This window comes from Haemaphysalis longicornis, unplaced genomic scaffold (assembly GCF_048455015.1).
Source record: "Haemaphysalis longicornis isolate Haplotype H1 unplaced genomic scaffold, Haemaphysalis longicornis Haplotype H1 scaffold_1, whole genome shotgun sequence".
NCBI classification, from domain to species: Eukaryota; Metazoa; Arthropoda; class Arachnida; order Ixodida; family Ixodidae; genus Haemaphysalis; species Haemaphysalis longicornis.
Window position 1 is genome coordinate 89,315,197 of NW_027526203.1, and position 26,950 is coordinate 89,342,146.

At 47.4% G+C, this 26,950-nt stretch overlaps 1 long non-coding RNA gene and 2 other non-coding genes across 3 annotated transcripts in view; all 3 read left to right on the forward strand.

The window, feature by feature from the left end:
* LOC144177958 (uncharacterized) overlaps nucleotides 1-26,950 on the forward strand; it is a 62,846-nt gene that overhangs the window by 32,141 nt on the left and 3,755 nt on the right. The gene's annotated exons all lie outside the window — the stretch shown is intronic.
* Trnar-ucu (transfer RNA arginine (anticodon UCU)) lies at nucleotides 5,244-5,315 on the forward strand. The gene has a single exon. It is a non-coding gene; the product is annotated as a tRNA-Arg (tRNA).
* On the forward strand, nucleotides 6,201-6,272 carry Trnar-ucu (transfer RNA arginine (anticodon UCU)). The gene has a single exon. It is a non-coding gene; the product is annotated as a tRNA-Arg (tRNA).

Genomic DNA, 26,950 nt, shown 5'->3' on the forward strand with positions numbered 1-26,950 from the left:
TGAATGCGTTGTATCAGCAGCTTCTTGACGTAGTTTGAATGAGTCCACGATATAAGGAGCGTTCGTAGCCTCCCATTCTGTGTCGGCTTTGTGGCGCAGAGCACCATGTACATTGCGTTCGGCCCGCAGGGTCGAGGGATGGAAACCAGGCGCCGGATAGTATTTTTTTTATATAGTGTAAGGTGAGGGGTGCGGACAACCACGGTGCGGACTACGACGGACGTCAACGCGGGTGACATCGTGAGTTACTGAAATGCTCTGCATTTAAAAAGATCCTAACCACACCCCTCTGCCTCCTTTGCGTTGTAGACTGCCGACCTATCTTTCTGTATTTCCTCAACGAGGCCCTCATTTCCTTTCTATATTATTCTGCGAAAGCCTAGCGAGGGTCTCGGTTCTGGCAGCCTTGATGCCTAGGTAGCATAAGAGGGCTTCCCGCCAGTAATCCGCTCATGACAGGCTGTAGACGTTTGCGTCACGCCCCGGGGGTTGAAAAGAAAGTCCCCTTCTCCCCGTGTAGTCAGAGTGGCGCTGGCTGGCACCCTCAAGCGGCAGATACACTTCTAGTAAATATAAATAGCCCAGGAAGTGAAGGAGAACACAGTTGCCCAGATTGCCGAATTGGTAAGGCATTCGAGATCTAATCGAAAGGCGTGGGTTCGGTCCCCACTCTGGGCGCGTGTTTTTCTTTCTTTCTTTCGTATATTTAAAAAATGTTAACTCTATTAACCGTAGTAAAAAAAAGAGCTTAACCACACCCGTATAACTCCTTTGGCGTCGTAGACTGCCGACCTATCTTTCTGTATTTCCTCAACGAGCCCCTCATTTCCTTACTATATTATTCGGCGAAAGCCTACCGAGGGTCTCGGTTCTGGCAGCCTTGATGCCTAGGTAGCATAAGAGGGCTTCCCGCCAGTTACCCGCTCATGACAGGCTGTAGACGTTTGCGTCACGCCCCGGGGGTTGAAAAGAAGGTCCCCTTGTCCCTGTGTAGTCTGAGTGGCGCTGGCTACCACCCTCAAGCATGAGATGCACTTCTAGTAAATATAAATAGCCCAGAAAGTGAAGGAGAACACAGTCGCCCAGATAGCCGAATTGGTAAGGCATTCGAGATCTAATCGAAAGGCGTGGGTTCGGTGCCCACTCTGGGCGCGTGTTTTTCTTTATTTCTTTCTTTCGTATATTTACCAAAATGTTTACTCCATTACTGTATTAAAAAACCACCCTAACTACACCCCTATGCCTCCTTTGGCGTTGGTGACTGCCGACCTATCTTTCTGTATTTCCTCAACGAGGCCCTCATTTCCTTACTATATTATTCGGCGAAAGCCTAGCGAGGGTCTCGGTTCGGGCCGCCTTGATGCCTAGGTAGCATAAGAGGGCTTCCCGCCAGTTACCCGGTCATGACAGCCTGTAGACGTTTACGTCACGCTCCGTGGGCTGAAAAGAAGGTCCTCTTCTTCCCGTGTAAACAGAGTGGCCCTGGCTACCACCCTCAAGTGTCAGATACACTTCTAGTAAATATAAACAGCACAGAAAGTGAAGGAGAACACAGTCGCCTAGATAGCCGAATTGGTAAGGCATTCGAGATCTAATCGAAAGGCGTGGGCTCGGTCCCCACTCTGTTGCGTGTTTTTCTTTCTTTCTTTATTTCGTATATTTAAAAAATGTTAACTCTATTAACCGTAGCAAAAAAAGAGCCTAACCATACCCGTATGCCTCCTTTGGCGTTGTAGACTGCCGACCTATCTTTCTGTATTTCCTCAACGAGCCCCTCATTTCCTTACTCTATTATTCTGCGAAAGCCTAGCGAGGGTCTCTGTTCTGGACGCCTTGATGCCTAGGTAGCATAAGAGGGCTTCCCGCCAGTTACCCGCTCGTTACAGGCTGTAGACGTTTGCGTCACGCCCCGGGGGTTGAAAAGGAGGTCCCCTTCTCCCTGTGTAGTGAGAGTGGCGCTGGCTACCACCCTCAACCGTCAGATACACTTCTAGTAAATATAAATAGCTCAGAAAGTGAAATAGAACACAGTCGCCCAGATAGCCGAATTGGTAAGGCATTCGAGATCTCATCGAAAGGTGTGGGTTCGGTTCCAACTCTGGGCGCATGTTTTTCTTTCTTTCTTTTTTTTGTATATTTAAAAAAATGTTAACTCCATTAAACGTCGTATAAAAAAAAATTAAAGCCGTTCCACTCAACGTGAAAGCGGTCGTAAATGCAGAGCAGTGATTCGCCATAACGACCTGTGGCACCGTTATCCGCTTACTGCTACTACGCATCACGGTCTTCGCCTCCCTGTCTCACTTCTCTCTTGATGAATTGAATGGAGGTTTGTCCAAAGCAGTTCAAATTTCCCGCCTTCGCAGTGCTCGCGCGCTCCCTGCCTGGAACGAACAGCGCGAGTGGTTCTCGCACGTGCCGGCACCTTACTGCGCAGTCCACAACGCGTTGTTTTTGGCGGTTCAATCTCCCTGCGAGGGGGACTCGTGTAAATGCGTCGCATAGGGGGTGGGTGTATTGCATTAACGTTTAGTGTTTGGGGAGTTGGTGGTAGTGAATGCGTTGTATCAGCAGCTTCTTGACGTAGTTTGAATGAGTCCACGATATAAGGAGCGTTCGTAGCCTCCCATTCTGTGTCGGCTTTGTGGCGCAGAGCACCATGTACATTGCGTTCGGCCCGCAGGGTCGAGGGATGGAAACCAGGCGCCGGATAGTATTTTTTTTATATAGTGTAAGGTGAGGGGTGCGGACAACCACGGTGCGGACTACGACGGACGTCAACGCGGGTGACATCGTGAGTTACTGAAATGCTCTGCATTTAAAAAGATCCTAACCACACCCCTCTGCCTCCTTTGGCGTTGTAGACTGCCGACCTATCTTTCTGTATTTCCTCAACGAGGCCCTCATTTCCTTTCTATATTATTCTGCGAAAGCCTAGCGAGGGTCTCGGTTCTGGCAGCCTTGATGCCTAGGTAGCATAAGAGGGCTTCCCGCCAGTAATCCGCTCATGACAGGCTGTAGACGTTTGCGTCACGCCCCGGGGGTTGAAAAGAAAGTCCCCTTCTCCCCGTGTAGTCAGAGTGGCGCTGGCTGGCACCCTCAAGCGGCAGATACACTTCTAGTAAATATAAATAGCCCAGGAAGTGAAGGAGAACACAGTTGCCCAGATTGCCGAATTGGTAAGGCATTCGAGATCTAATCGAAAGGCGTGGGTTCGGTCCCCACTCTGGGCGCGTGTTTTTCTTTCTTTCTTTCGTATATTTAAAAAATGTTAACTCTATTAACCGTAGTAAAAAAAAGAGCCTAACCACACCCGTATAACTCCTTTGGCGTCGTAGACTGCCGACCTATCTTTCTGTATTTCCTCAACGAGACCCTCATTTCCTTACTATATTATTCGGCGAAAGCCTACCGAGGGTCTCGGTTCTGGCAGCCTTGATGCCTAGGTAGCATAAGAGGGCTTCCCGCCAGTTACCCGCTCATGACAGGCTGTAGACGTTTGCGTCACGCCCCGGGGGTTGAAAAGAAGGTCCCCTTGTCCCTGTGTAGTCTGAGTGGCGCTGGCTACCACCCTCAAGCATGAGATGCACTTCTAGTAAATATAAATAGCCCAGAAAGTGAAGGAGAACACAGACGCCCAGATAGCCGAATTGGTAAGGCATTCGAGATCTAATCGAAAGGCGTGGGTTCGGTGCCCACTCTGGGCGCGTGTTTTTCTTTATTTCTTTCTTTCGTATATTTACCAAAATGTTTACTCAATTACTGTATTAAAAAACCAGCCTAACTACACCCCTATGCCTCCTTTGGCGTTGGTGACTGCCGACCTATCTTTCTGTATTTCCTCAACGAGGCCCTCATTTCCTTACTATATTATTCGGCGAAAGCCTAGCGAGGGTCTCGGTTCGGGCCGCCTTGATGCCTAGGTAGCATAAGAGGGCTTCCCGCCAGTTACCCGGTCATGACAGCCTGTAGACGTTTACGTCACGCTCCGTGGGCTGAAAAGAAGGTCCTCTTCTTCCCGTGTAAACAGAGTGGCCCTGGCTACCACCCTCAAGTGTCAGATACACTTCTAGTAAATATAAACAGCACAGAAAGTGAAGGAGAACACAGTCGCCTAGATAGCCGAATTGGTAAGGCATTCGAGATCTAATCGAAAGGCGTGGGCTCGGTCCCCACTCTGTTGCGTGTTTTTCTTTCTTTCTTTATTTCGTATATTTAAAAAAATGGTAACTCCGTTAAACGTAGTATAAAAAAATTAAAGCCGTTCCACTCAACGTAAAAGCGGTCGTAAATGCAGAGCAGTGATTCGCCATAACGACCTGTGGCATCGTTATCCGCTTACTGCTACTACGCATCACGGTCTTCGCCTCCCTGTCTGACTTCTCTCTTGATGAATTGAATGGAGGTTTGTCCAAAGCAGTTCAAATTTCCCGCCTTCGCAGTGCTCGCGCGCTCCCTGCCTGGAACGAACAGCGCGAGTGGTTCTCGCACGTGCCGGCACGTTACTGCGCAGTCCACAACGCGTTGTTTTTGGCGGTCCCATCTCCCCGCGAGGGGGACTCGAGTAAATGCGTCGCATAGGGGTGGGTGTATGGCGTTAACGTTCAGTGTTTGGGGAGTTGGTGGTAGTGAATTCGTTGTATCAGCAGCTTGTTGACGTAGTTTGAATGAGTCAACGATATCAGGCGCGTTCGTAGCCTCCGATTCTGTGTCGGCTTTGTTGCGCAGTGGGTGGAGCACCATGTACATTGCGTTCGGCCCGCAGGGTCGAGGGATGGAAACCAAGCGCCGGATAGTATTTTTTTTATATAGTGTAAGGTGAGGGGTGCGGACAACGACGGTGCGGACTACGACGGACGTCAACGCGGGTGACATCGTGAGTTACTGAAATGCTCTGCATTTGAAAAGATCCTAACCACACCCCTCTGCCTCCTTTGGCGTTGTAGACTGCCGACCTATCTTTCTGTATTTCCTGAACGAGGCCCTCATTTCCTTTCTATATTATTCTGCGAAAGCCTAGCGAGGGTCTCGGTTCTGGCAGCCTTGATGCCTAGGTAGCATAAGAGGGCTTCCCGCCAGTAACCCGCTCATGACAGGCTGTAGACGTTTGCGTCACGCCCCGGGGGTTGAAAAGAAGGCCCCCTTCTCCCTGTGTAGTCAGAGTGGTGCTGGCTACCACCCTCAAGCATGAGATACACTTCTAGTAAATATAAATAGCCCAGAAAGTGAAGGAGAACACAGTCGCCCAGATAGCCGAATTGGTAAGGCATTCGAGATCTAATCGAAAGGCGTGGGTTCGATCCCCACTCTGGGCGCGTGTTTTTCTGTATTTCTTTCTTTTGTATATTTAACAAAATCTTTACTCTATTAACTGTATTAAAAAAAGAGCCTAACTACACCCCTATGCCTCCTTTGGCGTTGTAGTCTGCCGACCTATCTTTCTGTATTTCCTCAACGAGGCCCTCATTTCCTAACTATATTATTCGGCGAAAGCCTAGCGAGGGTCTCGGTTCTGGCAGCCTTGATGCCTAGGTAGCATAGGAGGGCTTCCCGCCAGTTACCCGCTCATGACAGGCTGTAGACGTTTGCGTCACGCCCCGGGGGTTGAAAAGAAGGCCCCCTTCCCCCTGTGTAGTCAGAGTGGCGCTGGCTACCACCCTCAAGCATGAGATACACTTCTAGTAAATATAAATAGCCCAGTAAGTGAAGGAGAAAACAGTCGCCCAGATAGCCGAATTGGTAAGGCATTCGAGATCTAATCGAAAGGCGTGGGTTCGGTCCCCACTCTGGGCGCGTGTTTTTCTGTATTTCTTTCTTTTGTATATTTAAAAAAATGTTTTCTCTTTTAACTGTATTAAAAAAAAGAACCTAACTACACCCCTATGCCTCCTTTGGCGTTGTAGTCTGCCGACCTATCTTTCGGTATTTCCTCAACGAGGCCCTCATTTCCTTACTATATTATTCGGCGAAAGCGTAGCGAGGGTCCTTGTTCTGGCAGCCTTGATGCCTAGGTAGCATAGGAGGGCTTCCCGCCAGTTACCCGCTCATGACAGGTTGTAGACGTTTGCGTCACGCGCCGGGGGTTGAAAAGAAGGCCCCCTTCCCCCTGTGTAGTCAGAGTGGCGCTGGCTACCACCCTCAAGCATGAGATACACTTCTAGTAAATATAAATAGCCCAGAAAGTGAAGGAGAACAAAGTCGCCCAGATAGCCGAATTGGTAAGGCATTCGATATCTAATCGAAAGGCGTGGGTTCGGTCCCCACTCTGGGCACGTGTTTTTTTTTTCTTTCTTTATTTCGTATATTTAAAAATGTTAACTCTATTAACCGTAGTAAAAAAAGGAGCCTAACCATACCCGTATGCCTCCTTTGGCGTGGTAGACTGCCGACCTATCTTTCTGTATTTCCTCAACGAGGCCCTCATTTCCTTGCTATATTATTCTGCGAAAGCCTAGCGAGGGTCTCGGTTCTGGCAGCCTTGATGCCTAGGTAGCATAAGAGGGCTTCCCACCGGTTACCCGCTCATGACAGCCTGTAGACATTTGCGTCACACCCCGGGGGTTGAAAAGAAAGTCCCCTTCTCCCCGTGTAGTCAGAGTGGCGCTGGCTGCCACCCTCAAGCGTCAGATACACTTCTAGTAAATATAAATAGCCAAGAAAGTGAAGTAGAACACAGTCGCCCAGATAGCCGAATTGATAAGGCATTCGAGATCTAATCGAAAGGTGTCCGTTCGGTCTCCACTCTGGGCGCATGTTTTTCTTTATTTCTTTCTTTCGTATATTTAACAAAATGTTTACTCCATTAACTGTATTAAAAAAAAGAGCCTAACCACACCCCTATGCCTCCTTTGGCGTTGTAGACTGCCGACCTATCTTTCTGTATTTCCTCAACGACGCCCTCATTTCCTTACTATATTATTCAGCGAAAGCCTAGCGAGGGTCTCGGTTCTGGCAGCCTTGATGCCTAGGTAGCATAGTAGGGCTTCCCGCCAGTTACCCTTTCATGACAAGCTGTAGACGTTTGCGTCACGCCCTGGGGGTTGAAAATAAGGTCCCCTTCTCCTGGGGTAGTCATAGTGGCGCTGGCTACCACCCTCAAGCGTCAGATACACTTCTAGTAAATATAAATAGCCCAGAAATTGAAGGAGAAAACATTCGCCCAGATATACGAGATGGTAAGCATTCGAGATCTACTCGAAAGGCGTGGGTTCGGTCCCCACTCTGGGTGCGTGTTTTCTTTCTTTCTTTCTTTCGTTTATTTTAAAAAATGATAACTCCATGAACCGTAGTAAACAAAAAGAGCCTAACCACACCCCTACACCTCCTTTGGCGTTGTAGACTGCGTACCTATCTTTCTGTATTTTCTCAACGATCCCCTCATTTCCTTACTATATTATTCTGCGAAAGCCTAGCGAGGGTCTCCGTTCTGGCAGCCTTGATGCCTAGGTAGCATAATAGGGCTTCCCGCCAGTTACGCGTTCATGACAGGCTGTAGACGTTTACGTCACGCCCTGGGGGTTGAAAAGAAGCTCCCATTCTCCAGGTGTAGTCATAGTGGCGCTGGCTACCACCCTCAAGCGTCAGATACACTTCTAGTTAATATAAATAGGCCCGAAAGTGAAGGAGAACACAGTCGCCTAGATAACCGTATTGGTAAGGCATTCGAGATCTAATCGAAAGGCGTGGGCTAGGTCCCCACTCTGTCGCGTGTTTTTCTTTCTTTCTTTCTTTCGTATATTTATAAATGTTACCTCTATTAACCGTAGTAAAAAAAAGAGCCTAACCACACCCCTATGCCTCCTTTGGCGTTGTAGACTGCCGAACTATCTTTCTGTATTTCCTGAACGAGCCCCTCATTTCCTTACTATATTATTCTGCGAAAGCCTAGCGAGGGCCTGGGTTCTTGCAGCCTTGATGCCTAGGTAGCATTAGAGGGCTTCCCGCCAGTTACTCGCTCATGACTTCCTGTAGACGTTTACGTCACGCTCCGTGGGTTGAAAAGAAGGTCCCCTTCTCCCCGTGTAAATAGAGTGGCCCTTGCTACCACCCTCAAGCGTCAGATACACTTCTAGTAAATATAAATAGCCCAGAAAGTGAAGGAGAACACAGTCGCACAGATAGCCGAATCGGTAAGGCATTCGAGATCTAATCAAAAGGCGTGGGTTCGGTCTCCACTCTAAGCACGTGTTTTTCTTTATTTCTTTCTTTTGTATATTTAACAAAATGTTTACTCTATTAACTGTAATAAAAAAAGAGCCTAACTACACCCCTATGCCTCCTTTGGCGTTGTAGACTGCCGACCTATCTTTCTGTATTTCCTCAACGAGGCCCTCATTTCCTTACTATATTTTTCTGCGAAAGCCAAGGGAGGGTCTCGGTTCTGGCCGCCTTGATGCCTAGGTAGCATAAGAGGGCTTCCCGCCAGTTACCCACTCAGGACAGACTGTAGACGTTTACGTCACGCTCCGTGGGCTGAAAACAAGGTCCTGTTATCCCCGTGTAAACAGAGTGGCCCTGGCTACCACCCTCAAGCGTCAGATACACTTCTAGTATATATAAATAGCCAAGAAAGTGAAGGAGAACACAGTCCCCTAGATAGCCGAATTGGTAAGACATTCGAGATCTAATCGAAAGGCGTGGGCTCGGTCCCCACTCTGTCGCGTGTTTTTCTTTCTTTCTTTATTTCGTATATTTAAAAAATGTTAACTCTATTACCCGAAGTAAAAAAAAGAGCCTAACCACACCCGTATGCCTCCTTTGGCGTTGTAGACTGCCGACCTATCTTTCTGTATTTCCTCGACGAGCCCCTCATTTCCTTACTATATTATTCGGCGAAAGCCTAGCGAGGGTCTTGGTTCTGGCAGCCTTGATGCCTAGGTAGCATAAGAGCGCTTTCCGCCAGTTACCCGCTCATGACAGGCTGTAGACATTTGCGTCATGCCACGGGGGTTGAAAAGAAGGTCCCCTTCTTCCTGTGTAGTCAGAGTGGCGCTGGCTACCACCCTCAAGCATGAGATACACTTCGAGTAAATAGAAATAGCCCAGAAAGTGAAGGAGAACACAGTCACCCGGATTGCCGAATTGGTAAGGCATTCGAGATCTAATCGAAACGCGTGGGTTCGGTCCCCACTCTGGGCGCGTGTTTTTCTTTATTTCTTTCTTTCGTATATTTAACAAAATGTTTACTCCATTAACTGTATTAAAAAAAAGAGCCTAACCACACCCCTATGCCTTCTTTGGCGTTGTAGACTGCCGACCTATCTTTCTGTATTTCCTCAACGATCCCCCATTTCCTTACTATATTATTTTGCGAAAGCCTAGCGAGGGTCTCGGTTCTGGCAGCCTTGATGCCTAGGTAGCATAAGAGGGCTTCCCGCCAGTTACCCGCTCATGACACGCTGGAGACGTTTGCGTCACGCCCCGTGGGTATAAAAGAAGGTCCCCTTCTCCCTGTGTAGTCAGAGTGGCGCTGGCTACCACCCTCAAGTATCAGATACACTTCGAGTAAATATACATAGCCCAGAAAGTGAAGGAGAACACAGTCGCACAGATAGCCGAATTGGTAAGCCATTCGAGATCTAATCGAAAGGCGTGGGTTCGGTTCCCACTCTGGGCGTGTGTTTTTCTTTCTTTCTTTCTTTCTTTCGTATATTCAAAAAAATGTTAACTCCATTAACCGTAGTAAAAAAAGAGCCTCACCACACCCCTACACCTCCTTTGGCGTTGTAGACTGGGTACCGATCTTTCTGTATTTCCTCAACAAGCCCCTCATTTCCTTACTATATTATTCTGCGAAAGCCTAGCGAGGGTCTCGGTTCTGGCAGCCTTGATGCCTAGGTAGCATAATAGGGCTTCCCACCAGTTACCCATTCATGACAGGCTGTAAACGTTTGCGTCACGCCTTGGGGGTTGAAAAGAAGGTCCCCTTCTTCCTGTGTAAATAGAGTGGCCCTTGCTACCACCCTCAAGCGTCAGATACACTTCTAGTAAATATATATAGCCCAGAAAGTGAAGGAGAACACAGTCGCACAGATAGCCGAATTGGTGCCATTCGAGATCTAATCGAAAGGCGTGGGTTCGGTCCCCACACTGGGCGCGTGTTTTTCTTTATTTCTTTCTTTTGTATATTTAACAAAATGTTTACTCTATTAACTGTATTAAAAAAAGAGCCTAACTACACCCCTATGCCTCCTTTGGCGTTGTAGACTGCCGACCTATCTTTCTGTATTTCCTCAACGAGGCCCTCATTTCCTTACTATATTTTTCTGCGAAAGCCAAGCGAGGGTCTCGGTTCTGGCCGCCTTGATGCCCTGGTAGCATAAGAGGGCTTCCCGCCAGTTACCCACTCATGACAGACTGTAGACGTTTACGTCACGCTCCGTGGGCTGAAAACAAGGTCCTGTTCTCCCCGTGTAAACAGAGTGGCCCTGGCTACCACCCTCAAGCATCAGATACACTTCTAGTAAATATAAATAGCCAAGAAAGTGAAGGAGAACACAGTCCCCTAGATAGCCAAATTGGTAAGACATTCGAGATCTAATCGAAAGGCGTGGGCTCGGTCCCCACTCTGTCGCGTGTTTTTCTTTCTTTCTTTATTTCGTATATTTAAAAAATGTTAACTCTATTACCCGAAGTAAAAAAAAGAACCTAACCACACCCGTATGCCTCCTTTGGCGTTGTAGACTGCCGACCTATCTTTCTGTATTTCCTCGACGAGCCCCTCATTTCCTTACTATATTATTCGGCGAAAGCCTAGCGAGGGTCTCGGTTCTGGCAGCCTTGATGCCTAGGTAGCATAAGAGCGCTTTCCGCCAGTTACCCGCTCATGACAGGCTGTAGACATTTGCGTCATGCCACGGGGGTTGAAAAGAAGGTCCCCTTCTTCCTGTGTAGTCAGAGTGGCGCTGGCTACCACCCTCAAGCATGAGATACACTTCGAGTAAATAGAAATAGCCCAGAAAGTGAAGGAGAACACAGTCGCCCGGATAGCCGAATTGGTAAGGCATTCGAGATCTAATCGAAACGCGTGGGTTCGGTCCCCACTCTGGGCGCGTGTTTTTCTTTATTTTTTTCTTTCGTATATTTAACAAAATGTTTACTCCATTAACTGTATTAAAAAAAAGAGCCTAACCACACCCCTATGCCTTCTTTGGCGTTGTAGACTGCCGACCTATCTTTCTGTATTTTCTGAACGATCCCCCCATTTCCTTACTATATTATTCTGCGAAAGCCTAGCGAGGGTCTCGGTTCTGGCAGCCTTGATGCCTAGGTAGCATAAGAGGGCTTCCCGCCAGTTACCCGCTCATGACACGCTGAAGACGTTTGCGTCACGCCCCGTGAGTATAAAAGAAGGTCCCCTTCTCCCTGTGTAGTCAGAGTGGCGCTGGCCACCACCCTCAAGTATCAGATACACTTCGAGTAAATATACATAGCCCAGAAAGTGAAGGAGAACACAGTCGCACAGATAGCCGAATTGGTAAGGCATTCGAGATCTAATCGAAAGGCGTGGGTTCGGTTCCCACTCTGGGCGTGTGTTTTTCTTTCTTTCTTTCTTTCTTTCGTATATTCAAAAAAATGTTAACTCCATTAACCGTAGTAAAAAAAGAGCCTCACCACACCCCTACACCTCCTTTGGCGTTGTAGAATGGGTATTGATCTTTCTGTATTTCCTCAACAAGCCCCTCATTTCCTTACTATATTATTCTGCGAAAGCCTAGCGAGGGTCTCGGTTCTGGCAGCCTTGATGCCTAGGTAGCATAATAGGGCTTCCCACCAGTTACTCGTTCATGACAGGCTGTAAACGTTTGCGTCACGCCTTGTGGGTTGAAAAGAAGGTCCCCTTCTTCCTGTGTAGTCAGAGTGGCGCTGGCTACCACCCTCAAGCATGAGATACACTTCGAGTATGTAGAAATAGCCCAGAAAGTGAAGGAGAACACAGTCGCCCGGATAGCCGAATTGGTAAGGCATTCGAGATCTAATTGAAAGGCGTGGGCTCGGTCCCCACTCTGGGGGCGGGTTTTTCTTTATTTCTTTCTTTCGTATATTTAACAAAATGTTTACTCCCTTAACTGTATTAAAAAAAGAGCCTAACCACACCCCTACGCCTCCTTTGGCGTTGTAGATTGCGGACCTATCTTTCTGTATTTCCTCAACGAGCCCCTCATTTCCTTACTATATTATTCTGCGAAAGCCTAGCGAGGGTCTCGGTTCTCGCAGCCTTGATGCCTAGGTAGCATAAGAGGGCGTCCCGCCAGTTACTCGCTCATGACAGCCTGTAGACGTTTACGTCACGCTCCGTGGGTTGAAAATAAGGTCCCCTTCTCCCCGTGTAAATAGAGTGGCCCTTGCTACCACCCTCAAGCGTCAAATACACTTCTAGTAAATATATATAGCCCAGAAAGTGAAGGAGAACACAGTCGCACAGATAGCCGAATTGGTAAGGCATTCGAGATCTAATCGAAAAGCGTGGGTTCGGTCTCCACTCTAAGCGCGTGTTTTTCTTTATTTCTTTCTTTCGTATATCTAACAAAATGTTTACTCCAATAACTGTATTAAAAAAAAGAACCTAACCACACCCGTATGCCTCCTTTGGCGTGGAAGACTGCCGACCTATCTTTCGGTATTTCCTCAACGAGCTCTTATTTCCATACTATATTATTCTCCGAAAGACTAGCGAGGGTCTCGGTTCTGGCAGCCTTGATGCCTAGGTAGCATAAGAGGGCTTCCCGCCAGTTACCCGCTCATGACAGGCTGTAGACGTTTGCGTAACGCCCCGGGGGTTGAAAAGAAGGTCTCCTTCTCCCTGTGTAGTCAGAGTGGCGCTGGCTACCACCCTCAAGCATGAGATAAACATCTAGTAAATATAAATAGCCCAGAAAGTGAAGGAGAACACAGTTGCCCAGATAGCCGAATTGGTAAGGCATTCGAGATCTAATCGAAAGGCGTGGGTTCGGTCCCCACACTGGGCGCGTGTTTTTCTTTATTTCTTTCTTTTGTATATTTAACAAAATGTTTACTCTATTAACTGTATTAAAAAAAGAGCCTAACTACACCCCTATGCCTCCTTTGGCGTTGTAGACTGCCGACCTATCTTTCTGTATTTCCTCAACGAGCCCCTCATTTCCTTACTATATTATTCTGCGAAGTCCTAGCGAGGGTCTCGGCTCTGGCAGCCTTGATGCCTAGGTAGCATAATAGGGCTTCCCGCCAGTTACCCGTTCATGAGAGGCTGTAGACGTTTGCGTCACGCCCTGGGGGTTGAAAAGAAGGTCCCATTCTCCAGGTGTAGTCATAGTGGCGCTGGCTACAACCCTCAAGCGTCAGATACACTTCTAGTAAATAAAAATAGCCCAGAAAGTGAAGGAGAAAACAAGTCGCCCAGATATCCGAATTGGTAAGGCATTCGAGATCCAATGGAAAGGCGTGGGTTCGGTCCCCACTCTGGGCGCGTGTTTTCTTTCTTTCTTTCTTTCGTTTATTTTAAAAAATTATAACTCTATTAACCGTTGTAAAAAAATAGCCTAACACCCCTATGCCTTCTTTGGCGTTGTAGACTGCCGACCTATCTTTCTGTATTTCCTCAACGAGCTCCTCATTTCCTTACTATATTATTCTGCGAAGTCCTAGCAAGGGTCTCGGTTTCTGGCAGCCTTGATGCCTAGGTAGCATAAGAGGGCTTTCCGCCAGTTACTCGCTCATGACAGACTGTAGACGTTTGCGTCATGCCCCGGGGGTTGAAAGGTAGGTCCCCTTCTACCCGTGTAGTCAGAGTGGCGCTGGCTACCACCCTCAAGCGTCAGATACACTTCTAGTAGATATAAATAGCCTAGAAAGTGAAGCAGAACACAGTCGCCGAGATAGCCGAATTGGTAAGGCATTCCAGATCTAATCGAAAGGCGTTGGTACGGTCCCCACTCTGGGGGCGTGTTTTTCTTTATTTCTTTCTTTAGTATATTTAACAAAATGTTTACTCCATTAACTGTATTAAAAAAAAGAGCCTAACCACACCCCTACGCCTCCTTTGGCGTTGCAGACTGCCGACCTATCTTTCTGTATTTCCTCAACGAGCCCCTCATTTCTTTACTATATTATTCTGCGAAAGCCTAGCGAGGGTCTCGGTTCTGGCAGCCTTGATGCCTAGGTAGCATAAGAGGGCTTCCCGCCAGTTACTCGCTCATGACAGCCTGTAGGCGTTTACGTCACACTCCGTGGGTTGAAAAGAAGGTCCCCTTCTCCCCGTGTAAATAGAGTGGCCCTTGCTACCACCCTCAAGCGTCAGATACACTTCTAGTAAATATAAATAGCCCAGAAAGTGAAGGAGAACACAGCCGCCCAGATAGCCGAATTGGTAAGGCATTCGAGATCTAATCGATGATGATGATGATGGTTTGATGTTTATGGCGCAAGGCCAACTGGGGCAAAGAGCGCCAAAACAATAGTCGTATATGAGAGGTGATACCTTAAACACTAAGTAAAATCAGCAAAAACAACAGTAAAATCACAAAACGACAATGAGCATGGCTGGTGTATAGGGCCAGATTTCATGATGCGCGATAGGAAATGAGGTTTAAAAACTTGACTTCTGACAAATACTCAAACACACGTTTCACGGAAACAATGGCTTCGTCACCTAGAAAAAACGATGGATGTAGGGGAATATGTTGTCTGTAGAGTTATCTGAAGTGTTTGTGTCGTGTTGTGTAAAGTGCCTTGTATGTGATTAGTATGTGCACTACGGATAGGGCCTCTCCGCACCTGCTGCACTGGGGTCTAGAAGATCCCGTCAGCAGATACGAGTGCGTCGCATGGGTGTGCCCCATCCGTAGCCTAGCCAAAGCGACTTCTGTGTTTCTGTTGTGTGAGTCAGCTGTGTACCGTCCCAAGTCTGGCTTTCTTACATGTAGTTTGTTGTCTGTCTGTTCGTTCCAGTGTGTTTGCCATGTTCTGCGCAGGTGTTGTCTTATGTGTGGCCTGAGGTCTGTATATGGTACGCTTGTTATGTCTAAAGTGTTCCTGAGTGCAGCAGCACCGGCCCTCTCGTCTGCCAACTCGTTCCCAGCGATCCCAGCGTGTCCTGGGACCCAGCAGAGGAGCAGCCGATGCTTCTCCGCATACACCGACATGATAGTGTTGAATACAAGATTAACTATGTGGTTTTTGGGGGGTGTATGCGATGACAATGCGCGAACAACACTCAAAGAATCTGTGTAGATGATAGAATTGGGAATTTGATTTTCAAGGATATGTCGTACAATCAGTACAATTCCGTACGCTTCTGCTGAAAAAATTGTTGTGTGCACGCTCATGGTTCTGGCTGCATTGAAATTCGGACCATGAGCAGCGCACGACACCATAGTGGAGGTTTCAGAAGCGTCACTGTAGAATTCAGCACGTGGGTATTTGAACTGCAAAGAAAGAAAGTGCAGCAGTATTGCACCTCGCGGTACCCGATTGTTGTCAAGCTTTATAAAAGAAAGGTCACAGGACACAGGGCGAACTTGCCAAGGCGGTAAAATGTTTAAACAGGATGACCTTTACACGTCTAAAAACGAACCACTCAGATCCGAGGCTCGCTCTCTCGCTCGAAGTAAAAAGGCGGAGTAAAGACGGAGTAAAGGCGATTCACAAACAGCACAGATGTGGATGTATCGTTAAGAACAGGATAAAATGGGTGGTTATTCTGAGATGAAATTTTAAAAGCATAAAGTAAGTCCATGTACGTTCGCTGGTTCTCAAGGCTCCACTTATTACATTCAACATATAGACTCTCGACAGGGCTAGTGCGAAAAGCACCCGACGCAAGCCGTAGCCCCAAGTGTTGTACTGGGTCAAGCATTCGCAATGCTGTTTTACTCGCCGACCCATATACCACACTGCCATAGTCCAAACGAGACCCAACCAAAGCAGTATAGAGCCGTAGTAGGAGTTCTTTGTCGGAACCTTACGAATTGTGGGAGAGAACCTTCAGGATATTCATTGTTTCAAGACATTTATGTTTAAGTTTCTTGATGTGTGGAATGAATGTGAATTTCTGGTCAAACACAACACCTAAAAACTTGTGCTCCTTGTTCACAGGAAGCGACACGCCATTAAGTGTAATGTCTGGGTCTGGAAGGATCCCGCGCTTCCTAGAGAACACAACTCAGGAGCTTTTTGCAGGATTCAATTTAAAACCATTCTTGTCTGCCCAGCTGGCATGTTTCTTGACGCCGAGCTGGACTTGACGTTCGCACATTGACATATTACAAGATTTAAACGATATATGCACGTCACCTACATACATAGAGTAAGAAATTGTAGGTGGCAGTGCCTTCCCAAGGGAGTTCATCTTTACTATGAAGAGAGTGCAGCTTAGAACTCCACCTTGCGGCACGCCATTTTCCTGCACGTGTACCTTTGACAGTGCAGAACCAACTCTGACGCGAAAGGTTCTCTCTGACAAATAACTAATAACGGTATTTAACATGTTACCAGAGACACCGAACGACTTAAGGTCAGTAAGTATGCCATAACGCCATGCGGTGTCATAGGCCTTCTGTATGTCAAAAAACACCGTACGACAGATTTGTTTGTGAATGAAGGCATCCTAATGTATGACTCTAGTGCCACAAGTTGATCGTTTGTGGATCTCCCTGCCATGAAGCCTGCCTGGCAGCTCTCAAGAAGACCGTTGTACTCCAAAAATTACACAAGCCTCCAGTTTATCATCTTCTCGAGAAGCTTGCACAGGCAGCTGGTCAGGGCAATGGGTCGATAGCTAGCGGGAGAAGAAGGGTCCTTCCCTTCTTTCAAAAATGCTACAACTATGGCATCCCTCCAAGACTTTGGAATGTGCCCCGAAAGCCATATCTTGTTGAAAAGGCGAAGAAGTGTTACAAGAGTGTCTGTGTGTAAGTTCTGTATCATTGTATATGTAATGTTGTCTGGGCCTGGAGCTGAGGGTTTACACGTTCTCAGAGCACCCCTCAGCTCATGAAGTGTAAACTCAGAGTTATAAGAAGCGGCTGACCTGTCATTGTCATGTAAAGGCTTGTTTTCGGCCATTTGTTTGTGTTTCATGAAAGTGTTTTTATAGTGTGCTGAACTGGAAACGCGTTGGAAGTGTTGTGCGAGTGTGTCAGCCTGGCCTTCCAGTGTGTCCCCTGTTGTGCTGACCAGAGGCAGGCTGTGTGTTTGTTGTCCTTTGAGTTTGCGTATTCTTGTCCATACTTTCCGTGTGTCTGTGTAGGAGTTTATTGATGTTATGAAGGAACGCCAACTCTCTCGTTTGGCCTCACGACGCACACGTTTTCCTCACGCCTTGGCCCGTTTGAACAAAATGAGGTTACCCGACGTGGGGTACCGACGAAGGACACCCCACGCCTTGTTCTGGGCTTCTCGCGCCCGCCTGCGGTCCTCATTCCACCACGGCCTCCGCTGGTTGCGCGGGGCACCAGAGGCGTGGGGAATGGACTTTTCGGCGGCGTCGAGGATGTGCGCCGTGAGCAGTTGGGTAGCTTCTGCAACGTGTAGGTGTCCTATGAATGTGTGGTGTAGTTTGGATGTCTCTGTAAATGTATTCCAGTTACCTCTTGCTTCATTAAACCTTTTATGGGAAGATGGACTGCTCGGGCCTGTACCTATATACGTTAATGAAGTGGGGAAATGGTCACTACCATATGGGTCCGTGCCCACACCCCACTCAAGACATGGAAAGAGAATTGCAGAGCCAATAGCCAGATCAAGATGTGAGTATGTGTTGTGACCTATGTTATGGTATGTAGGCTGTTTATTGTTGAAAAGGCATGCTCCAGAGGATGTATGAAACCTCTCTATCAGGCGACCTCGGGCATCCGTATGAGAAGAGCCCCAAAGAGAATTGTGAGCATTAAGGTCGCCTGTTAGAATGTATGGTTCGGTCAGCTGGTCAACCAGCGCCTCGAAGTCAGAACTCAACTCATAAGTGTAACATCAGGAGGAAGGTATAAGGAGCATACCGTTATCAACCTATTGAATATTATTAAGCGTATTGCTACAGCCTCAAGGATAGTGTTTAAAGTGACAGGGTGGCATGTTAATAATTTCCGGACGATTATGGCCACACCGCCAGAAGAGTGTGTGCGCCATCCCTGTCTTTCCTGTATACCAGGTAACTATTCAAGAAATTTGTGTGTTTAGAATTCAAATGTGTTTCCTGAACACACATTACACTTGGCTGATTGCTATGCAGAATCTCATACACGTCGTCAAGATTATTCAGAAGGCCTCTGCAGTTCCATTGTACTATGTTCTCTCTTCCCATTATGAAGTGTTCGGAGCTGCTGGACTGTGTTGTTTATGTGTCGTCTTTCGGGGCTGTGACTCTCGTCTTTTTTGGCTTGTCGGGAGGCTTTGGCGTCGGGACGCGTTCCTTGCGGTGCACCGCAGACAAGAACGGACCGACGTCCATTTCATCCTCGGATGTCCTCGGAGCGCCTGAGGGATCAGGCTCCTTGGACCGCGAAACCTTTGGGGCGCGCTTTTCTTTGCCCGCAACCACCGAGGGGTTCAGGAACGCCTCGGATGGCGCAGGCGGTGCGGTGGGGGTGGGAGCTGCTGCTGGCTTCCCCAACTCCATATCCGCTGCGCCCTCGCCTGTGGCTTGGGACGCTGGAGTGGAAGTGGAGGATGCAGCATCGCTTCCACCAGACGTGGTTGCCCCCACAGCCGCTGCTGGCTCAGCGAGCGGTGCGGAGGCGGGTTGGGCTGCCTGAGGCAACCCAGGGGGGGGCAGCGGCGGGACCAAGTCCGACTCGCGGTACTGGGTCCCCGCAGAAACCAGACGCCGCTCCGCCCCCCGGCGAGCTGCGTCGGCGTAGCTCCCCAAAGGGAAAGAGGCGAACCTCTTCCGCGCCTCTGGGAAAGTGATGTTTTCTGTTACCTTGATGTTGATTATCTATTTTCTCTCTGGAACATTTCACACGTGCGGGAGTACGCAGCATGAGGTCCATGACAGTTGCTGCACATTAATTGTTCAGCCTGGCAGTTATTTGTCTCATGATCTTGCGATGAACATTTCGCACACGTTGTTTTTCCACGACAGGAGGTGGTGCCATGACCGAACCGTTGGCACTTGAAACAGCGCCGCGGGTTCGGGATGTACGGCCGGACAGAACAATGAATGAAACCTGCTTTGATGGATTCGGGGAGTGAGGAACGGTCAAATGTTAAGATTATATGCTTTGTCGTGATTTGCTTATCATCTCGCCGCATGGTGATGCGCCTCACTGCCGTCACGCCCTTGCCTTTCAGACCTTCGAGCAGATCGGCTTCTGTCTCATTTATCAGATCTGGCTCAGAGATCACAACCTGAGAGCTATTGAGGCTACGGTGGGGTGTGACTCTGATGTCCAGATCTGCCAAGCGATTCTGGGTAAGGAGGCTTGTGGCTTGCTGGTGAGTGTTCACCTCGACCAGGACTTCGCCGGTTCTCAGTTTCTTGGCTTTGAAAGACTTGCCCAGGATGCCTTCAAGAAATTTGGTGATAAGGAACACTGACTGGGAGGAGATAGGATTCGACTTGTTAAGAGATTCAACAATCAAGAATCGCGGATAGTTTTTTGGTGTGCAATTGTTAGCAAGGGTGGGAATGTAGCTTCGGTGCGGCCCCTTTTCGGGGGCCGATCACGTTTGGAGGGGGGTTTGGAAAATGCCATGTGATACATTGGAAAGCAGGGAGACGGGGGTACTGGTAGTCAAAGAGGTCCCGGAGCTCCCTGCCTTGTAGTCAGGCAGATAGCCCATTGGCCGGAGCTTGACCAAGGCTCCGACGGCCACCGTTTACGGCTTCTACCCTTCACCTTTAAACACCTCGCCACGGTTGGACACGGCTTATGTTGGGAGCTGGGGGTCCGCGGTGTCGCTGCTCACCGTCACCATGAATACTCAAGGTGCCCCGTGCGGGGGAGATCTAATCGAAAGGCGTGGGTTCGGTCCCCACTCTAAGCGCGTGTTTTTCTTGATTTCTTTCTTTCGTATATCTAACAAAATGTTTACTCCATTAACTGTATTAAAAAAAAGAGCCTAACCACACCCGTATGCCTCCTTTGGCGTTGTAGACTGCCGACCTATCTTTCGCTATTTCCTCAATGAGCCCCTTATTTCCATAATATATTATTCTCCGAAAGCCTAGCGAGGGTCTCGGTTCTGGCAGCCTTGATGCCTAGGTAGCATAATAGGGCTTCGGCCAGTTACCCGTTCATGACAGGCTGTAGACGTTTGCGTCACGCCCTGGGGGTTGAAAAGAAGGTCCCCTTCTCCAGGTGTAGTCATAGTGGCGCTGGCTACAACCCTCAAGCGTCAGATACACTTCTAGTAAATATAAATAGCCCAGAAAGTGAAGGAGAAAACAGTCGCCCAGATAGCCGAATTGGTAAGGCATTCGAGATGTAATCGAAAGGCGTGGTTTCGGTCCCCACTCTCGGCGCGTTTTCTTTCTTTCTTTCTTTCGTTTATTTTAAAAAATGGTAACTCCATTAACCGTTGTAAAAAAAAGAGCCTAACCACACCCCTATGCCTCCTTTGGCGTTGTAGACTGCCGACCTATCTTTCTGTATTTCCTCAGCGAGGCCCTCATTTCCTTACTATATTATTCTGCGAAAGCCTAGCAAGGGTCTCGGTTCTGGCAGCGTTGATGCCTAGGTAGCATAAGAGGGCTTCCCGCCAGTTACCCGCTCATGACAGACTGTAGACGTCTGCGTCACGCCCCGGGGGTTGAAAAGAAGGTCCCCTTCTCCCCGTGTAGTCAGAATGGCGCTGGCTACCACCCTCAAGCGTCAGATACACTTCTAGTAAATATAAATAGCCCAGAAAGTGAAGCAGAACACAGTCGCCGAGATAGCCGAATTGGTAAGGCATTCCAGATCTAATCGAAAGGCGTGGGTTCGGTCCCCACTCTGGAGGCATGTTTTTCTTTCTTTCTTTCTTTCGTATATTTAAACAAATGTTAACTCCATTAACCGTAGTAAAAAAAGAGCCTCACCACACCCCTACGCCTCATTTGGCGTTGTAGACTGCGTACCTATCTTTCTGTATTTCCTCAACAAGCCCCTCATTTCCTTACTATATTATTCTGCGAAAGCCCAGCGAGGGTCTCGGTTCTGGCAGCCTTGATGCCTAGGTAGCATAATAGGGCTTCCCCCGCCAGTTACCCGCTCATGACAGACTGTAGACGTTTGCGTCACGCCCCGGGGGTTGAAAAGAAGGTCCCCTTCTCCCCGTGTAGTCAGAGTTACGAAAGGTTCCACTAGATAGGTTCCACGTTCTGCTTAGAACGCACGTGGACTACGGAAACTCGGTTCTATAAATGTTCAAGTAGGACGCCTCGATTCACACGCGTCTTCGCCGTACGGCAGCGTTGGCATCGAGACACCCGGTTTGGAGCAGTGGAACGTGGGAAATTTAAAATGGTTTAAGCAAACCTTTGTTGTCTTTACCTTGGGAGGAGCGCGACGCAACAGGAACAACATGAGAGGTGAGCGGGAAAGCGAAGGGAGGCATTTACTTGGCAAAAGTCGATAAAGGCTATCGTCTTTTAAGGACATTTGCAACGAAAGGAGCAGATACGCGGCCAAATGTTTTGTTAAGGTCTGCGATCCAGACATCTTCTCCGTCGAAAAGGTCGGGCAGGTTCTCTTGTGCCTTGGTGTTAAATGTACGCTTTACGCTGGCGTTCCTTGTCCTCGTGTTCAAACGTTTGTACAGCTCGGACGTCGGGTAGCTCAGGGACCAGCAGCTTCGATGCCACGGGCAGCTTAGTACGCAAGCGGCGTCCCATCAGTAGCTGAGCCGGGCTGTAGCCGCTTCCAAGCGGTGTCGCCGTGTAAGGCAGAAGTGGGGCGCAGACGTCTCTTGTCTTCGAAGTCGAAGCTTCACTACTGATTCTGCCATTCCATGACTATGAGAGAACTGAGGACTTGAGGTTACGTGCTGAAACCCGTGTTCACGAACAAAGGTCGCGAATTCTGACTTGGAAACCCTAGATAACTGAGGTCCATTGTATGTGACGACAACTTCGGGTATTTCCTGGTGAGCGAAGACTGACTTGCAGTGACTTATCACCGTCGCTGCCGATGGCTGATCAAGACGTGCGATCTCCGGATATCTGGACTAATAATCTGTGATGATCAGCCACCACTTGTTGTGCTGGATGCAAAGGTTCATTGCTATCCGCCGACGGGGCCTTTCTGGAAATGGTGTTGGTTTGAGAGGTTTTCCTGTTGTGGGTGGTTTCGGCGCATTTATGACGACGCTTAACGGCGTCTTCAATGTCCCATAAAATTCCGGGCCACCAGGCTTTCTCTTTTGCTTTTGCCAGCGTCTTCGTGATTCTAAAAATTCTAAAATGAAATCCACGGGTTCTGTTTATCTGTCGTTTGGTTTTCTGAGGAACATAGCTACCAACGCAGTGATATGCGATAGCCTTGAATTTTTCCCATAGGATATTGTTGTCTACGTTGTGATTAGATAGGTCTTCGAATACAGGTAATTCAGAGTGCAGTAGTTGGTTATGCTGGCGTCATCTGCGCTACTGAAGTCGGGAAGCTTGATTTTCCAATTAGAATGAGCTCCTTTTTCTAAAACAGTAGCCATGCACAAGACAATTTTATGATGACATATACTGTCGAGGACCTTTGGTTTCATTTCATCAGTTCGAAAGTGGTCATTTATTTATTTATTTATTTTATTTATTTACATACCCTAAAGGCCCGATTGGGCATTACATAGGGGGGGATACAGTGGGGTTAAGATCAAAAGTACAGTACATTTTTCCAGCAGAACATAAATGAAGGCAGAGATGGTGTACATGACTATTGCAAAGTACAATCCAGAAACAACGCCAAACAAAAATACATTACATTGAAAAAAAAAAAAGGGCTTCACGCGAAATACACTTAAAAGAGTAAGCAAAAACAAAAGAGCGCAAACAGTACACTTTACTGGGGGCAAAAAAGATACAGAGAAAAAAAAAAAGAAAAACACAAGAAAGATTTATGCGACATCAAAGAACTTCAAGAAAGGTTTTGAGTGCATGTTGAAACGATGATGCATCGGACAGTTCTGCGATGTGAGCAGGTAACGAGTTCCATTCTGCGATTGCAAGGACTAAAGGAGAGTTTTTATATCTTTCTGTTTTAGCGAAAATTGGTTTAACTTTGAAAATGTGGTCTACCCGGGCGGAGATATGGGGCGGTGGAATGATATGAAGCTGGGAAAACGGCGTGCTACTGTGGTACAGCGAATGAAAAAAAGATAGTCGAGCCAACTTTCGGCGCGTGGCAAGCGAAGGAAGATTAAGTGAATCCTTTAAAGAAGATACGCTTTGGTAACGTGAGTACGAGGACGTGATGAACCGGGTTGCCTTGTTCTGGACGGATTCCAAGAGGTTAGTTAGGTTTGCGCCCTGAGGATGCCATATGATTGAACCGTATTCTAGTGAGGGCCGGATAAGGCAATTATACGCATGAAACCTGGTTTCCTTGGTGGCTAAATGTAGGCGCCTCTTGAGAAGGCCAAGTTTTTTTAGGGCTTTAGTAGTTATGTATTCTATGTGGCGCGTCCACTTTAAATTCGCCGTGAAGAACACACCTAAATATTTAAACGATTGAACTAAATCTATTGGAGTATCATTTATTTTGTAGTTAGCAAGAACTGCCTCGGGGGTAGGACTAAACATTATGTGTTTGGTTTTTTCTACATTGATTTCCATTTGCCAGCGGCTACACCATTCCTCTAGCTTAATCAGATCAGATTGCAAGATAATTGTATCGGCTGGATTAGATATTTCTCTATATACTACACAATCATCCGCAAACAGGCGAATTGCTGATTTTAGGCTGCATGCTATGTCATTGATGTAAATCAGGAATAAAAGAGGACCTAACACAGACCCCTGAGGGACCCCAGATGAAACACGTGTTTGGTTAGAAAAATGATTGTTTAATTTGACTGTCTGGAAACGATTGGTTAAAAATTCTTCTATCCATCGTGTTGTGTTTTGGTCAAGTTGGAGGTGGCGAATTTTTAGTAACAGACGTTTATGTGGCACGCGATCAAAGGCTTTCGAGAAGTCAATGAAAATTGCATCAACAGGACGGGACAGGTTTAGAGCGGAATGAAGGTCGGTTACCAATTCGAAAAGTTGTGTTTGGCAGGATAGATCTTTACGAAACCCATGTTGGTTATTTAAGAGCAGTTTGTTCAGGTTAAGGTGGTTCATTATATGCGTGAATAATATGTGTTCGAGTAATTTACAACAGATTGATGTTAGTGAAATTGGCCTGTAGTTATTGGGAATTGTATTGTCACCCGATTTGAAAATTGGGGTCACATGCGCTGATTTCCAATCTTCTGGTATGAATCCTGAATCAAGTGATTGTTGAAAAATCAAAGAAAGAAAATATGACGAAAAGGAACTTGTTAATTTTAGAAGTTTCGCGCTAATTCCATCTGGTCCGGGGCTAGTCTTGAGTGCCAAACGATCTATTGCGCAGGCTACGCCGTGCGTAGTGATTACGATAGCGGAGGACGGGTGTGGAATGGTTACTGACGGTAAATCGAGAGAGCTATCTAGTGGTCGCTCAACAGTGAAAACTTGAGAGAAGTAGGTGTTCAGTTTTTCAGCACATTCTGCAACAGGCAAGGTCTTGCCATCTTCACTTGTGAGGGGTGGGGCAGAGTTTTTGTTCTTTGGATTAATGACATTCCAAAATTTTTTAGGGTCCGTTTTTAAAAGGTTTGGGAGCGTGCAATTATAGAAATCATTTTTGGCCTTGCGAATTGCATCCGCGCACGCGCTGGATGTACTCTTGTATTTAAGCCAGTCGTCGGGGTCGCTCGTTTTAGTCGCTTTCTGGTATGCTCTTTTCTTTTTGTTTAAGCTTCTTTTTATTTCTCGAGTAAACCAAGGGTCATTTACTCTTTCGCTTATTGATAGTTTAGGTACACACAATTCTTCTACTTCCTTTAGTTTATCGCGGAACAAACACCAGTTATGCTGCACTGAACGATTTGCAAAGTTGAGTTCAAAGTCTTCAGAAAAGCTCTGCAACAAACCGTTTAGTTTTTCAGTGTTGGTTCGGTTGTAGTTAAAGATACGTTTCTTAACTTTAGATTTGTCGGCACGTGGTAACAGCAACGAGCAATGTACGGCGTTATGGTCACTGATTTCGTCCAGTACGTTTGTTTTAGCAAGCTGTGGGTTATTTGTGAGGACAAGATCTAGTATGTGGTCGCCACGAGTCGGTTCATGTACGAGTTGTTTGAGATTATGATAATGAAGTAAGCGCAGAAAGCTTAGTTGTTCATGGCGATTACGTTGAGCATGAACGGTTTGGGAGGCCCAGTCAATGTCAGGATAATTAAAGTCACCGGCAAGAATTAATAGACAACTCGGGAACTTGAGGAAGATGGTATCGATCGAATCGTTAAGAATTTCTACGAAATCCTGCCGGCTATCAGGTGGCCGGTAGCAGGCACCAATGACGCAATGAACGTGTTCAAAATAGCAAGAAACCCAAACGATTTCAAGAGGGGAGGAAATGGAAATACGTGATGGGTGATAACTAGATTTCACACCGATTATAACTCCTCCCCCTCGGCAGCCCGCTCTATCTTTGCGAAAGAGCATAAATGACGAGGGAAGTGTCAAGTCAGTGTTTGGAACATCTTCAGATAGCCATGTTTCGGTGCCTACAAATATATCAGCCGAACACGTGAACAAAATAGCATTTAGGGCGTCAATTTTGTTATAGATGCTACGAAAATTTGCTACGAGCAAGGATAACGGTTTGCTTGACTTCGATTTGAGAAGGGACCCTTTAGAAGTTCATTGTGGGGAGGGCGCTTTCGTTGAGGCCACCTTGACAACGCAGTCATTTGCAGCATCATAACAAAAAGTGGAGTTGTGCATGTGCAGTTTGTTAAAGCGCACGCTGTATTTCTCGGTGCTTTTTCTGTTCGATTTCGCGAAATCGCGCAGCTTTTTTCGGGCTAGCTGTACTTTGGGTGAAAAATCTTCTTCTAGCCAGACTTTGGGCTCTTCAAGATTTTTCAACTTTGAGGCGTTACTTAGGGCTTCCAGTTTTGATTTAAAGTTAAGAAATTTAACAATAATGGGACGGTGAAAGTCAGGCCGGGGTTTCCCAAGTCTATGGGCTCTCTCAATGTCTCCAGCTTCGATTTCAAGGTGGGTTGAAAAAAACTCTTTGACAATACGTTCAGATTCTGCGTATCCTTCATTTTCTTCTTCCGGTAGGCCTTTAATGATAAGGTTGTTACGCCTCATACGGTTGTTCATGTCATCAACGACATCCGCAAGACCTTCATTTGTTTTACAAACGTTCGCCTTAACTTCCTGCACGGAATCAGCCACTACGTCAAAAGTGTTTTGGAATTCCGATACATTGTTCACAGTTTTTTCGATATCAGTCAAACGGACCTCAATGGTGCTGATTTGCTGTTTGATTGCGTTCAAATTAGTCGTAGTTTCTTCATGGCAGTTCTTTAACAAAGTTAGAACGTCCTCGATCTTAGGCCCTGGGTTGGATTCAACGTCACCTGCACAAAGCAGGAGCAATGCCAAGCACGAGGACAGCAGTAGTGTCGAGGGCCTCGGACCGAGAACGCTGATTAAATTCATTCCAGCGGCGAAACGGCTCTGAGAGAGGCACTGTAGCGAACGACAGGCAAAAAACCTGCCGATGCGCACCCGATAGGTGCAGACGTCGACACCCATAGGAACAAAAGAGGGGGATAAGCGGCCACAGAAGCTTTCAGTACAAGAATTGAGTGGGAAAATTCCTACCTAGAAAGGCAGAACACAGCGGTTACACAGCTGCCACTTGTGGCCGCGAATCCCGAAGGGTTGATGCGTCGCCGGGGGTTTTATAGTGTCCTGGTGGCGCGTGACGTCAGAAGTGACGCCATGCGGCTT